The 13749-nt window shown below is 49.7% G+C and overlaps 1 long non-coding RNA gene across 1 annotated transcript in view; it reads left to right on the top strand.

Annotated features, from left to right (window-relative positions):
- The window catches only part of LOC102549836 (uncharacterized), a 156600-nt gene that overhangs the window by 125241 nt on the left and 17610 nt on the right, over nt 1-13749 (top strand). The window contains exon 2 of the long non-coding RNA XR_015632241.1: nt 8992-9036. This is a non-coding gene — a long non-coding RNA (uncharacterized LOC102549836). The remainder of the gene's footprint in view (nt 1-8991; nt 9037-13749) is intronic.

Genomic DNA, 13749 nt, shown 5'->3' with positions numbered 1-13749 from the left:
AGAAGGACAGCATTTCATTGGGGCTGGCTTACAGGTTCAGAGGTTCAGTCCGTTATCATCAAGGCGGGAACATGGCAGCATCCGGACAGGCATGGTGCAGGAGGAGCTGAGAGTTCTACATCTTCATCTGAAGGCTGCTAGCAGGACACTGGCTTCCAGGCAGCTAGGGTGAAGGTCTTAAAGCCCACACTCACAATGACATACCTACTCCAACATGGCCACATCTCCAAATAGTGTCACTCCCTGGGTCAAGCATATACGCACCATCACAACGTATCTGGTCATATTTGAGTTTGGCTAAAGTACAGTGAAGAACATGAGCTGTAACACCGCTTGGGTGACCTGGGGAATGGGGGTGGGGAGTTGTCACGGAGGGCCTCTCAGAAGGCTTTGGGTATTAAAGTGTTTTGGACTGAGGAAATGACACATGCAGTGATACTGGGGTGCTAAAGGTCTTAGGGTTTCCCAGCAGAGAAATTGGGCCGGTGAAGGGAAGGGTAATGAACAAGCCAAGAAATGGTACAGCAGAACAGGGGAGAGGGTGGGATTGGGCATCCCCATTTAAGCAAGTTTAGTAGAGGACTCACCTAGTATGCGTGAAGACCGGAGTTCGATTCCCAGCACTGCGTACATTGGGCTTGGTGGCACATACCTGTAGTCCCAGCACTGTGGAGGTAGGAATAGAGTTCACGGCCATCCTCAGGCATACAGTAAGTTCGAGGCTCTCCTGGGCTATGCGAAAGCCTTTCAGAAAGGGGTGGGGGTGAGGAAAGAGGAGGGGGAAGGAAGGAGTGAATCATTAGTGGAATTGAGTAGTGATACTTACAAAGGCTTAGTAAACATTCAATAAATGGCATTGTCATTACGGGATGACCCATTTCTGGGGTTAGCATGGGCCCACGCTGCTGGCACGGCCATGTGAGCAGAGGAGAAGGTACATCATGAGAAAGAGCAGAAGTCACCAGAGACGCTGATTGGTTTGATATTAGGAGAGGGTTTCCCATCCAATGATGAGAGAGAACAGGGAGCCCTCCTCTCCTCAAGAAGAGCAGCATTAGGTGATGAATGTGGGGAACATGAGAGTTTGATGATCACCTCCTTGAAAGAGACCAGGAGCAGGGCTTCAAGGCATCTTTGAGGAAGGGAAAGAGAGGAAAAGTCCCGCCTTGTGACAGAGGGGGCTAAGCTTCAGAGTTGGGGTTCCGAGGGAGCCCCCTCATCACCATCCCCTGCACGGGGGACTCAGGAGTGCTCTCCATTCCAGACCCATCGTTTCTGTGTCCGGTGGTTAGAAGCCTCTCGGTCTTCCTGGTGGGGTCTCTGCAGCTGACCCAGGAGTGCGTTCTCTGCTGGCAGCCAGAGCTACGTGACAAGCACAGGGAAGTGTGTGCTTGTAGGTTCTGAACTGAAACACAGGTGTCGCCAGGACTCGGTCATGGCACAGGAATTTAGAACATGCCACGGAGCAGGTCGGGTCTGCCCTGTGGGCTGTTTGCTGGGTCAGGATTCATAGTCAAGGTCACAGTTGGAGCCAATACAGACTGGTTATTTCACTAGGGACAGCCACCTCTGTCCCCACAGTCTTAACTGTGGCATTACCATCAAGGTCAGCTGTTCCTTGTCTCTCTCTGGGTCATGCCACAGGCCTAACTGTAAGGAGTCCTTGCTGTAGCCCACGTCAGACCCAAACCTGAGTTTGAGCATGCAGCTTCCTGACTCTAACCACCACTATTTGTCTAGCAATCTTGCAACTTCTATTTTATGCTTTTTGTTTCATTTTTCATTTTTAATGGTTTACTCGTTCATTTATTTTATCTGCATTGTCATTTTGACTGCATGTACATCTGTCTGGGAGCGTCAGATCCCCTGGAACTGTAGTTAGAGACAGCTGTGAGCTAGCTGCTATGTAGGTGCTGGGAATTGAACCCAGGTTCTCCCAACCTCTGAGCCCCCTGTCAAGCCCTATTTTATCCTTTTTTTTTTTATCTAAAGAAATGCACATCTACCGTTTTATGTCCAGTTTAGAACAACACACATTTCATTTTTCTTATTTTTTTTAATATCATAGTGGGTTTTTTAATTTTTTCTTCACAAAACAACGTTCATTCACTTTAGAGGCACAGAGATGAGACAAGAAGTCACCCATCTGTTTAACAGCCAGAGACAAACACGGGGACCTTTTGCTTTCTCATTCAGCATTTAAATGATCGGCGCCTTTCTGAAGTATTTCTGATGATAGAAACAGGCGGCACTTACTAATTACTTTCTAGGGGCCACGGAATATATGGAAACACCGAATATACTTAATTTAGTACAACAGAGGAAGAAGCACGATCCTGTCTCACATCTTTGAACACAAATTATGGGGCCTGGGGCTGTAGCTTAGTGCTAGAGCTCTTGCCTAGGATGCATGAGGTGTTAGGTTCAATCCCTAGTACTGCCGGTAAAAATGAAAGGAAGGAAGGAACAAAGAAAAGGAAGAAAGGGAGAGAGAGACACACAGAGAGAGAGAGACAGAGACAGAGACACAGAGACAGAGACACAGAGAGAGACAGAGAGACAGAGGCACAGAGGCAGAGACACAGAGACAGAGACACAGAGACAGAGACACAGAGACAGAGACACAGACACAGAGACAGAGACACAGAGAGAGACAAAGAGAGAGAGAGAATGGTTCTGGATGGCTTACAGGGGTCAGGATTGCTAGCATTCCTGCCGCCATGCTTCGGTTGAGAACATGATACCCAGAAGCTTCCAAAGTGGCACAGCTTGCTAGCGGTCAAGTTAAGACTTTGCCCTTGAGCCCTCTGCCTTTAGGACTGATGCATGTGTGACAAGATTGATGAGGTGCACCACTCCTGGAGCGTCCCCTGTGTCTTTGCCCCCTCTCGGCTCCTCGTGTACCTGCCTGCCCTCCACTCAGGCCTTGAGATGTCAGATAGAGCCTTAGAATGAGCTGGTGTCACTGAGTGGCTGTCTCCCTCCTCCTAAGACCCCACAGCCCTATTGGTTCAGAACAGGTGTTGTTATCTTTTCCACGACGGCCTCCACTGTTGTGGGATTGGAGTCCAAGGCTCTGCTTGAACCCTAGAATGATCATTATCTGGCTGGCACTGCCTTTGCCCATCCTTGTCTTCCTGTTCACAGCCCCCAAATGGGCTCCCTAGACTCCTCACAGCCTAAGCATGTGCAAGAATACTTTTGCATTGCTGTAACTCAGAAACAAACACATACACACATGTGTGTGTGCACACATGCACGCACACAGAGACCACAGTACCAATGGATGAATGTCATCATGAAAAGCAAAATGCCATCCCCCTCCCCACGCAGACCTCAGAAGGCATTCTGTTCTTTCAGCCAATCTGGTCTGAGAGAGGCACACTTAACTAATTTCATGGGTAGACCTCGCAGCCATTAAGATTAAAGAAAATTACCTCAGCACCTGTGTACACCTCAGGTCTAACATCCTTCCACAGAGAGTCTGGTAAGAGTGTAGGTGTGAATTCTTTCTCCTTGACCAAGGCATTGCCTTTTGAAGCTCTGGACATGCTGTTGTATCTGGGTTGGCTAAAGAGTTTGACTAGAAAATTATGTTCCCTAAGAGGGACCCCCCCAGAAATACACACACACACACACACACACACACACACACACACACACACGCACGCATACATATCCATGCTTATTTTTATATTTTGTAAGATGAAGAATAATCACCCCTTGGGCTCAACATGAGCACACATCTGGGTACTAATTCCTTGGTAATTTAGCTATGCAACTACTGGTACGAACTCCTATTCATGACCTATCCTGTGGTGGTGGTGGGGGTTGGGGGTGTCTAGAGAAATGTATGTGTGCTCTCCAAGGAGACTTTCTAGAGCTGGTTGGAATAACTAGGAGGTAAAGGGTTACCTGGGTCGGTCAGTTCAATTGCTTATCTTGGGTTATGTTAGTGTATACTAATCCGTTCCTTCCTTTGGGATGTCCCAGTATTTCTTCCCTGAGAAAAATCCTGCATCTTTGTTGGGAAAAGGCATCCACCTATGCATTACCGCTTCCTTCCTGCTTGCTGCTGTATTTGAGGGTGGCTGCACTGGGCAGGTCGTGGGAAAGATCTCTAGGCAGCTGGCTCTTCTGAAAGCCGGGCCTGGCCAGTGTGGGGAGGGCGGGCAAGAGAGGAGGCCTTTTTACCCTCCCTCGGTAAGAAAATAAAAAAGATAAATGAACCCTAATCCTGACCCAGGGGTGAATCCCAATAAAGATCCAGGTTAATTCTTCCTGCCGATCCAGCCCTCGGATTCATTGTGAGAATTAGAGAGTTCTGAACACTAATTTGCCAGATGAGATTGTATAATTATCTTTTATAGGCCTGAGTGTGATGCAGGCTTGGTGTCTGTGCTGCAGGGGCTGAGTGCCTGCTTATGTTTGGACTTTGTAAGTCGTCCCTCCTGCCACCCTCTGCAGGTGGGGGTGGGAGCTAAAGTGGTCTCTGAGATCAGATAGACCCTGCAGGGTTCAAAGCCCACTCCCTGGGGGTACTTTCCCCTGATAAAACAGGGAAGCTTTAAATGGAACCACAGGAGGGAGTTGAACCCCATGCAAGGCCATGGTAGGGGCCAGACTCCTGGCTGGAGTGGGCATCTTCTAGAAAGATCCCTCTGTGAAGCAATGGTGAGACATTCAACAGGGTGTCTCAGCAAAGCCCACTGAGTTTGGAGAGCATGAAGAAACAGATCATTTCAGCACCAAGCCATGATAGTCATGCTTTTATGATTTTGTAGTTCTCTTCCACCATAAAAATATTAATATTAAACTTTTACAGCTACAGTTGTAGAAGGATGATTAGTACCTAGGCTGGACCCGTTACCTAAGCATTACTGTGACTACCAATACTGTGACCATCACTTGCTCTGGTTGAAGACTCCATAGCATCTCTGTGAGCCCATAAAAGTAACAGCAGCCTGGTGGGTATGTTGGCCTTTGGGGGTAGGTTCTGGAAATGGGACCCAGTGTCGTGGCCTTCCACGAGCTTCTTGGCCAGTTTTGTAGTGGTCACTTCAATGGTCTGTTTCTTATTTATTGTAATAAAAACAAATAACATTGATGTGATACTTGGATTAGGTATACAAAGGGGTCATGAGCAAACTATCTGGGTTGAAATGGCAAGGTGCAGGCAGAAGAGAGGTCTGATGAGATCTGATCAGGTGTGAGCTGCTCTTTGGACTGCTTCTGAAGGTGTTGCATCCAGGCCCCCATCTGTTGTCCTCGGCAGGAAAGGGCAGAAAGGATAATGCTAACATAGTAGGAAGTATATGCAAAGCTCATCAGAGCTCCTAGTGTGTAGTCCAGCTAGTGTGCCAGGGACAGTCAGTCTCTCTGGGTAGTCAGGCGTGCTCCCTCTCTCTTTCTCTTCCCACCCCTCTCTCTCCCTCCCGTCCTCTGCCTCTCTCTAACTGTCTCTGTTCTCTTGTCTCTCTCCCTCTGGAAGGATCAGGGGACATGCCACTTCAGAGAACATAGTGAAGCAAATGTTCAGTGGAATGCAGAGGTCTCTTGAGATATACAGGTTCCTAGAGATGGGTCTCTTGGGCTGGGAGCCCAAACTTCCTGCATAGCTTGTACTCCACAGTCCCCAGAAGAGGAGCTGAAGAGAGGTTGTGGGAGTGCGGGAGGATGTAAGGGGGTGTCTTTAGTTCCTGGGAGTGTGGGAGGATGTAATGAGATGTCTTTGAGCCCAAGCTACTTATTCATTATTGACACCAGCCTTGGGTTCTCCTGGGAACACATTAAAAATGGAGATTCTAGGCTACGGAGATTGTCCAGTGGTTAAAGTACTTGTCACACATGTATGAGGACTTGAGTTTAAATTCCCTGAACCCATATAAAAGCAGTAGTGCAGGCCTCTGAAATCCAGCATTCTACTGTGAGTGGAGAATTTTGAAAGCTTGTGGCTCAGGTAGCCTAGTGCTTATAGAAGGTGGACAATGGGAGACCCTGTCTCAAGTGAGATGCTTGAAATTGTCCTCCAACCTCTGTAAGTGTTATTTAGCATGTACCTCATGGCACACATGCACCTGCATTCACACACACACACACACACACACACACACACACACAAACCCCACACACTCCCCCACACCACACACACGCGCACACACACACACACACACACACACACACACACACACACACACACACACCATGAATCCCCTTTAGCCTTATCTCCAGCGGATCCTCAGAATAACTAAGGACATCATAGGAGGTTTCCTCCCAGTGTTCAGGCTTCACAGGAGAGCAGTCAGGACCACTAGCATAGTTTAGGTCTCAGTATGGTTTTCCAGAAGCCTAGGGGAATGGGGACCATTCCTCTCTCCAGGATATTCTCCAACCATGTAACTTCAAGAAGACTCCAGTCCAGGGTTCTGACACACTGTTCTCTCTCCTCTTCCCCATTAAATTTGCTGCAGTGAGACTCCACCGGGCAGTGTGAGGACTATAAACTGCCTCATGTTAAACTTAATTCAGCTCTCTACCAGAGGTAGGGGCAAAATTAAAACCATCTCTGTTCATCTAAGGTCTAGCTTGAGTGAGTTTATGGGATGTGTTCTACCTAATAATAAACTGAAAATGGGCGGACAGGGGGCCACTTTTCAGGATGCAGGAGTGGGAATGTTGTGATGGTTTGTATGTGCTTGGTCCGAGGAGTGACATTATTAGGAGGTGTGGTCTTGTTAGAGTAGGTGAGTCACTGTGGGCTTAGAGACCCTCATCCTAGCTGCCTGGAAGTCGGTCTTCCCCTATCAGTCTTCAGATGAAGATGTAGAACTCTCAGCTCCTCCTGCACCATTCCTGCTTAGATGCTGCCATGCTCCCACCTTGATGATAATGGACTGAGCCTCTGAACCTGTAAGCCAACCCCAATTTAATGGTGTCCCTTGTAAGACTTGTCTTGGTCATGGTGTCTGTTCACAGCAGTAAAACCCCAACTAAGACAAATCTGTTCTAGATGCAAGGAAGACTGCAGTTCTGTTCACTTCCTGGGAGTGAGTTTTCTATTTCCATCAGTTGACCAATGATGTTACAGGTATAATACATTTCCTCAGAGCAAATGGTGGGTTTGCTCTGCCTCCATAGTCTGGAACCTGTTGTAGGAGGCCGAGATGATAGCTTGGGTGAAAAAGTACTTGGGTTTTAAGCCTAAGGATCCAAGTTCAATCCCAGTATCATCACCCACATAAAAAACATTTATAAACCCAGTTCTGGGAAGGTAGAGACAGACAGCTGCCCAAAAGCTCACTGTTCAACAGGCTTGGCCTAATCACTGGGCCCCAGGTCCTGTGGGAAGACCTTGTCTCAAAAAATAAGATGCATGATTCCTGATGCATGACACCTGTGTTTGATCTCTGGCCTCTACACACATGCATACACACTTGCATCCCCTTGAACTTGAATAATGCATGGCCTGTTGCATTTGAGGCCTGAGGCTGGCCCTTGGGTAAGTTCATAGGTGTGAAAGCAGGATGCAGGCCCTGTAAACATATTATAGGAGAGGCTCTATAGCAAAACAGGGTCCCCCCTTGCTAACCCCCTCCTGCCATCTGACCTATGGTTGGTGGGGTTGGCTTCAGAGGACCAGCTCTGCCCTGTCCTCAGGAACTCGGGAACCAGGAGTGCTGATGTGTGAATGTGCACTCAGACGCCCAGACAATTCTTCCCCTTGTGTTGAAGGTTACCAGTTTTCTGTTTCAAGTCCAATTGTATTCTTTTCCCCCTCTTGTCTGTCTTCTCTCTGTTTTCATTTGCCAACCTAAGGGTCTGGAACGCTTTCTTTGAGCCTAATGATGGGGAGGCTTAGAATGGGGCTATTATCTTTAAACACCGTTTGAAATACTATTCTTCCTGGTGTCTGAATTAGATTGAACAGAGGCCGGATTTAAAGATTAAATATCTGTTTTAACAGCAACAACAACAGCAACCCTGCTGATACCTGCACATTTGTCAGGAATTACCTGAGCTAACTCACACTCTGGCTACCCACAGGGGAACGCAGAAGGCATAGCAGTTAGTGGTGTATATGCTTATGCAGACTGGAGTGTGGTGGAGGCTAGGTGTGGAACCCCATGGTACAGATGTGCTGTCCTGCTGAATGATTTCAGACACACAGTAAGCCCAACACACAAAGGTAGTGGGTTAAGGAGGTGTCTATGTAAAAAGTCCAGTCAAGGACTAGGGAGCTAGTTCCTTTGGGTAAAATGCTTGCCTTGAAAGCGTGGGTATCTGAGTTCACCCCCCTAGTTCTGTATTCTTTTTTAAAAAAGCTGGGAGTTGGGAGTAGTGGTAAATAACTATGTACCACATATAAGTGTACACTTACACAAGCACATGGATGTGCAGCTGCCCATGATGTGAAATGCTAATATACGAATGAACACACATGGTTACACACATGTGCACATACGAAAGGTCCCACTCAAACTAGACCAGCTCAGTGTGCAGCCGTCCGGTATTTTGCTGTTGAGGTCAAATCGCTAATACCTTGAAAGAGATCATTTATATTTAGTTGTATTTAGTTAATTCTAGGTTTAGTTTATTATTTTGTTTTGTGTTTTTTAGGCCACCTATTTCTTTGAAAGTAGTTTTGTATTTGTCACGACACCCAGTTGAGTGAATTCCTTCTGAACTCTTAGGTTTCTTTACATAGTTGAAAATGATGTCAGCCAGATGAGGTGGCCCGGGGGTTATAATCTTGGCACTTGGGAAGCTGAGGTACGAGGTGTGTGAGTTCAAGGCCGGTCTGGGCCACAGAGTGAAAGCTTGCTTTGCAAATGAATGAATGAACAAATGAATGAATAACTGTAATCCTTAAGCTCCTATGTTCGTAAGAGGCCTGGCATTCAGCATTTACCCCCACCATGTGATAAACCTGATGATAGCGTGTATGCTCAGGATTGCCCTGCTTCCAAATTAACCCTCACCTTATTGTTTTAGGTGAAACCAGAGTGTCTGCTTGCATGGAAGAAGGACAAGAGAAAGGTAAGTTGTGTGTGGATGTCTCAGTTCAGTGTGTCCCTCCTGCTTGGTTTGCTTTCAGGAGTGGAGTTCCTTTCATCCCAATACCTCCTCATGCCTAGCCAGAGCACAGCCAGCAGGCAGCAGCCAGCAGCCAGCAGGCAGCAGGCAGTGGGCAGCGGGCAGCGGGCATCAGGCAGCGGGCAGCGGGCAGCGGGCAGTGGGCAGTGGGCAGCAGGCATCGGGCATCAGGCAGTGGGCAGTGGGCAGTGGGCATCGGGCATCGGGCAGTGGGCAGTGGGCAGCGGGCATCAGGCAGTGGGCACCGGGCAGTGGGCAGCGGGCAGCAGGCATCAGGCAGTGGGCAGCGGGCAGTGGGCAGTGGGCAGTGGGCAGCGGGCATCAGGCAGTGGGCAGCGGGCAGCAGGCAGTGGGCAGTGGGCAGTGGGCAGCAGGCAGTGGGCAGCGGGCAGCAGGCATCAGGCAGTGGGCATCAGGCAGTGGGCAGTGGGCAGTGGGCAGCGGGCAGCGGGCATCAGGCAGTGGGCAGCAGGCAGTGGGCAGTGGGCAGCGGGCAGCGGGCAGTGGGCAGCGGGCAGTGGGCAGCAGGCAGGGCCCTTGCCCTTTGCTGTTGGAGCAGGTTTAGACCCTTGGAAATACAGCAAGGCTGTGCTCAGTGCTCTCCCGATTGTCACCCATAATTGCTCACACCTCCTGTTAGCTCTAGCAGACAGGTCACAGTGTGCCCAAAGGTCAGCCAAGGATAGTGAGGTAGTCACACGCCTAAAATGGTGTGGGTTCGGGGACAAAGTCTGGACTCAAAGCCAGGTCTATCTCGTTGCTGTTCTGTATGGTTCGGGGGACCCCATCCCCAACACGTTCTTGCCGCCCACCCTTCACAGAGTTCACTGCAGGGACAGCCTTGCAGAATGTGGCAAGAATCACCAGACAGGTGACCCCAAGTCTATGCACACGGGAGATAGGCAGTGGGTGGGTCACACCTGCCGCCCTTCAGGAGTGCAGAGAAGACCTGCGGGATTAAACAGGATTTGAGAGTCTTCTGGAAAGCTGCAGACCCAAGTCTAGTTCTAATAATGCTGGATGTAGAACACTCGGCCATTCCCTTTATCCAAGAGCTGGCTTTGCCCTTAGCTGTCTAGACTCCTCCATCCACCATAGTTACAGCAAGTTGGGCCATAATGCTGAGTGGGAAGCTCAGATTATGGGCAGATTTGCCTAGAGATACGAGATCATCCCTGTGTCGTCTACAGAGCCTGGGAAGTTGGGTGCTGGGGGTGGGATCAGGACTGGAACCAGGTCATGAGAGGAGCACAGAGTAACACTTCTCCTGGTTCCTGGGACAGATGCGACATTTGATAAGGGGCAGTATTTTTTCTTGCTTCGGTCTTGACAGTTCTGGATTTGGTGGTGAATACATTTCTAAGCCCCAGTCTCCTCTGTAAGATGGTGATGCTGACTGAGTCCTGCCCCTTGGGAGACCAGGAATCTATTGAAATGGGGCAAAGCCCAGGCCTACTAGTGTGCAGAGGCCTGACAATACCACAGAGTTGCCCCCGAGCCTTCTCCTCTCTCCTCCCAGATGCCTCTCTGGCTTTGGCCCTTGAAGAACCAACTGGGGTACCCATGATGCGCTCCGACCTGGGAATTTTAATCTCTCCTCCTATAGTCCTGTTTGCATCTTTCCTAAGCCTCTTCCTTAAAGCCAGTGTTCCATGCTCACTTGATATCAGCCTTTAAGAAGCCTGTTGTGACCGCCGCTTTATAGTCCCAGCATCCATGTCTCCTCACGTCCCACCTCACACTAGTATCCCCCCACCCTCTGCTTTGCATCTCACTCACAAGACAAGATCCTCTCTGCTCTCTTTCCCCACATCCTTTTCTCCTGCAGCATCTGTGGCCATCACCTTCATAACCACACATGTCCCACGGGGTGGCTGCTCCTTCCCCCAGCCCTCAGGATGCCCCACCCACCCACAGCGTTGCTTCTGAACCCTCACTTTGGGCTCTGGGAGGTAGGTGTGGCAGGGCAGCCTTGTCCCTGGGTCTGTGTAACCCATTTCCAAACTTTTCCCCTGTCTTCTCTTCTCACCTGGGGATCTATGGAGCACAGAGAGGTGGCTGGAGGACACAGGGCTCCCTGATGGGACGCTGCCCTTAGACTGGGTGAGTGTTGTTGAAATATTTTTTTATTTAGCTGCTGTCTGGGCTTGGTAACTGGAGGGCTGTGTGCATATTGGGGTCAGGGGTGGTTAATCAGCAACTTGGGGATTTCCAGGCAAACTGTGGGTACTGCCTTTCTGAAAATAGCACCCTTGTCCTTTATCAGCCTCCAGACTTCCTCCCCAACCAATGCCAGAGCATCCCATAGGGTGCAGCCTTCTCTCTGGGCCACAATGGCTGTAAATTCAGTTCTTTGTTCATTGGTTCAGCAGATATCCACCAATGTCCACCATCACCAAGACTACCCTAGTCAGAGGGATGAACTAAACAGGGGCGGTCCCATTTTCATGGAATCCGCCTTCTCATGGGTAGAGTGCTGGTGCTACACAGTAAAACAGGAGAATAGCTAAACCCTACACAAGCACTGGACAGTATGGCAGAAAGATATGGAACCCTAAGATGTGGCTCAGTGCAGTTGGGAGGAGCGAGGCAGGGCAGGTTGCAGCGTTCACTGAAGGGAGACAGAGACTTGAAGGCGTGGGTGGAGGAGGGGCCTTCCTGCTTTTGGGGAAAAGCCCTTGGGACAGAGGGAACAGCAGTGAAGGATCAAAGCGGGAGCCTGGAAGGTGGATTTGATACCCAGAGTGGATGTGGTGGGAACTTGGTGAGGCCTGCCGCTCAAGAGAACCTGGCCAGGAAGAGCCTGGGGGGAATATAGCTGCTATGGTTAGGTTTGGGGTAACATATACTAGGATTTGACCTTCCATCCCAAGGCCCTGTGCTGGGAGGGGCTGGTATAGAAGCCCAGCAGAGCAGGTAGCTGGAAAGAGAGAGTCTAAACTGGGAGGGTGGCCATGGTGATGGTAATGGTGGTGTAGAATGCGCCCATCTCCCTCCTGTGGTCCTGTCATAAACAGACTGACAGCGATGATGTCTATGAGCTGAAAAGCCATGGTCAGATCTCAGGAGCTTCCACAGCTGCTGAATTTAGAGTTATCTCTGGCACTGGGGTCTGGGCTTATTAAGAAGTTCACCCCCACTCTCCCCACACACCAGCAGGCCTGTCAGCAAAGGAAACAGGAGCATGAATAAGAGGGGACACTATAAATGGCCGCCGTCTCTTGTTCTGAATGTGTTCCTACATGGGTAGGTGCTAGAGGGACACCATGGGGACACAGAGCAGCTCGCAATGCCGAGGGTGCTCCCGTGTGGGCTCCTCAGATCTCTCAGGACTGCCCTCATCTTGCAGCCCCGTGACTTCCTCTCACCTTGCTTCTTCCCTCTGAGAACCTGCAGCTTGACAGCTGTAAGCGATGAATGGGGTCAGCCATCAGACACAACAGCCATCAAGGAGAGGCAGGCTCAGAGCGCCCCAGTTCACACTGGATGCAGAGGGTCCATTGAGAATGTGTCCACGCATATCTGACCTTGGTGGTTGCTAGCAAATGTCCATGTGTGTGACACAGAAGCTGAGCCTGTAAGGCAGTGAATGCATAGCATCCCAACTAGACACCAGGCATTGTGTCCATTGTGGGCCCGTGTGTGTGTGTGTGTGTGTGTGTGTGTGTGTGTGTGAGAGAGAGAGAGAGAGTGAGTATGTGTGTGTATGTGAGAGAGTGTGTGTGTGAGAGTGTGTGTGTTTTAGTGTGTGTGAGAATGTGTGTATGTGTGTGTGAGTGTGTGTATGTGAGAGAGTGTGTGTTTGTGTGTGTGTGAGTGTGTGTATGTGAGAGAGTGTGTGTATGTGTGTGTGAGAGTGTGTGTGAGAGAGTGTGTGTTTGTGTGTGAGAGTGTGTGTGTTTGTGTGTGTGAGTGTTTGTGTGTGAGAGTGTGTGTGAGTGTGTGTGTATGTTTGTGTGTATATGTGTGTATGTGAGTGTATGTGTGTGTGAGAGAGTGTATGTGTGAGTGTGTGTGTTTGTGTGTGAGAGTGTGTGTATGTGAGAGAGAGAATGTGTGTGAGTGTGTGTGAGAGAGTGTGTGTGTGTGTGTGTGAGTGTGTGTATGTATGTGAGTGTGTGCACACGCTTGCTTCTCCCCTTCTCCATAGAGGAAGAGCTAGCTGTTGATCCTGCTGAAGCCTTAGAAACTCGGGTGCTCTGTTGAAAATGCCTGGAGAAGGACACAGGAATCCTTGCCTATGTGTTCCTGCCAAGGCCAAGGCCGAGGCCAGGTGTGTTTCTGGGCAACTCCTGAGGACACCTCCGCACCCAGTGCCTTGCCCTGCTGCCTCCGTAATCTTAGAGGATTAGATGCTGGCTCTGCCTACTTCCTTCCAAGGAGCTGTGATGTCACTGCCTCTTAGGCCCCAAGGATCCTGTGTGGTGTCAGCAGGAGGAAGGGTTGTTGTAACTGATGAAAAATCTGACACCCTGAGAGGACATGCCCTTTCCCCGGCTGCATCGTGTGTGTGTGTGTGTGGTAGCAGGGAGAAGCTGCCCCTCAGATGACGACGTCTGCAGGGCTGAAAGCTGAGAGGAGGGAAGCTGGGAGCCGGCGCAGGCATCGTTAACTGTGAGGATGAGTTCAGCCAGGGACTAGTGTCATCGCAGGCAC

The sequence above is a fragment of the Rattus norvegicus genome, chromosome 10, assembly GCF_021556685.1.
Source record: "Rattus norvegicus strain SHRSP/BbbUtx chromosome 10, alternate assembly SHRSP_T2T, whole genome shotgun sequence".
Classification (NCBI taxonomy): domain Eukaryota; kingdom Metazoa; phylum Chordata; class Mammalia; order Rodentia; family Muridae; genus Rattus; species Rattus norvegicus.
The sequence above is the reverse complement of the archived record's forward strand: the minus strand, read 5'-3'. Positions and strand labels throughout refer to the sequence as shown.